We start from the raw sequence: 2,096 nt of genomic DNA, 5'->3' as shown, positions 1-2,096 counted from the left end.
TTTCCTGAGTTTGAACACACTCCTCAAGGTAAGATTTGCTGTTCTTTTGACAACTGAACATCTCTGCTTGCCTCCAGGGCCCCTTGGGCCAGTAAACAAACCACTGGGATACTCACCACTTTCCCTCTATTTTCTTATGGGTTGACCTCATAACTCTTCACAGGAAGAGTCCGTGGGAGTGGGAGGTCTGCATGGTGGGTTGCCCCATCATCCTGCTTCTGCTGAGACAAAAATCCAGATGCTTTCTACCTTATTGCACTTGCCAGTCACTGAGTTCCGTGAGGCCAACAGACGAATGTCCGTCTCTTCTGGGCCATTGGACGCTGGTTCTTGCCTAAGAGGCTTTTGTCACTTTCTATGTTGTTCTTAGGATCTCTAAGTTCTGTTTAAATGTCCTTTCTTCATTTTTCTGAGCCTCTTACCCACTTTAGTAAAATCAGCTGGTTACCGTCTTGTGTCACATGCCATTTCACGTCACTGATGTCACTAAATTAGTTTTTTTTTTTTTTTTTTTCACAAATAGGACTTTATTTATCACTATTAAAAATCTGGATCTTAAATGGACTCTTGGACTGGTGGTTCATGTCCATCAATTTGTTCAACTTTAGCCTCAGTCTCATCTCCAGTAGCCTTTCCAGAGCTAATACCTTCACCATGAAGCTCCATGAGTTTTCTCAATTCAAACTTCGGCTTCTTCAACATTTTTACTTTTCTGACAAAGATATCATGAAGAGGGTAGATAGATTGGTGAGCCTTTTCTATGTCTTTCCCTATACTATCTGGAATCAGTTTATTGACCACTTCCTTCAAGTCATTTGTCTGCACCTCTCAGGTCATGATTTCCATCATTTTCTTCCGGATCTGGCAGACCTGTTGGTGCTGAGCATAAGAGGTCTTCCGTATCTGATTGTTGCATTTTTTAGTAAAGCCAACACAGAACAGTAGAAGCAAATAACCATTGGTAGTCTTGACATCAACATGAGCTTCGATCATGGCCTGCCATTTTTTGACCATGGAACACATTTTGTCCTGGGTGAGGTCCATGCCGTGGAAGTTAGTCAGGCAGTTTTTGCCCTGAACATCTTCAGTAATTAGCTTGAATTTTCTGAAGGCAACTTCATCATTCTGCAGGTCAGCAAGGCTCACTTCAAACACAAGACCTTTGAGCCCATCATATGTAATTTTGGCTCCTTGGGTTCTGGTGATGAGTGTTTTTCCAATATTTCTTACGTTGAACATAGCCAGCACCTTCACATAATACTAGTCTTTTTAAAAAAATGGATCAACCATTTTCTTCTTGGCTCCTTTTTTGCTGCCTTTCTTAAGGCACTTGTTCTTGCCTACTGCCATGGTGCTGCTCAGAGGGCAAGAAGACCAAATTTGTAATTATTTGTTTATGTGAGTTTTTTTTCTCTTTTAGATCTTAAGGATTCTTATGGGTACTTATTGCCACTTTACCTTTTCAATTTTAAAGTTACATAGTAGGTATTCAGTAAAATTCATCGAATAGATGTTGCTCTAGTGTTTTATGACTCTTACATCTCCTATTACTGGTCATTATCTGTCTACCTACCTACTAATTAAACCTATCCATTCACTAGTTCATGTATCCATCCATCCATCCATCCATCCATCCATCCATCCATCCATCCATTTATTCATCCATCCATCCATTCATCCATCCTTCCATCAAGATATACTTTAGAGCATTTAGGATCCTTTCTAACTTTCTCATTTACCTTTTTTTTCCTCCTTCATTCTGAAGTCTCAAGTGGTACATGGACTTGGTTGAAAGGAACGTGTATAATTATAGTAAGAATAACAATTAATAATAACTGAGTATTTACCATATGCTTCCCACTAAATGAATAAGCCCAGGAGATCAGGAGCAGGTATTAGAAATAGTCCCATTTTGAAAATGGCAGAAGTGTTTAATCAACTGGGCAGTAGCTATGTGCCTCATCCCGGCTTCTGCCAACTTTCTTCATCAGGCCTGCTACAAGTGCAGCCCAAGGAAAAAGGAGGCCTAATAAATAGAAGTAGTAACTCTCAGGAACAGACACATTTTTTATGCATCCTGTACAACATCATATAAC

At 39.9% G+C, this 2,096-nt stretch overlaps 1 pseudogene; it reads right to left on the bottom strand.

The window, feature by feature from the left end:
- Positions 1-555: 555 nt before the first annotated feature.
- On the bottom strand, positions 556-1,350 carry LOC105741737 (annotated as a pseudogene).
- Between the last annotated feature and the right edge of the window lie 746 nt (positions 1,351-2,096).

The sequence above is a fragment of the Octodon degus genome, unplaced genomic scaffold, assembly GCF_000260255.1.
Source record: "Octodon degus isolate 3935 unplaced genomic scaffold, OctDeg1.0 scaffold00021, whole genome shotgun sequence".
NCBI lineage: Eukaryota > Metazoa > Chordata > Mammalia > Rodentia > Octodontidae > Octodon > Octodon degus.
Note: the sequence above shows the minus strand (reverse complement) of the source record. Positions and strands in the feature narration are given on the sequence as shown.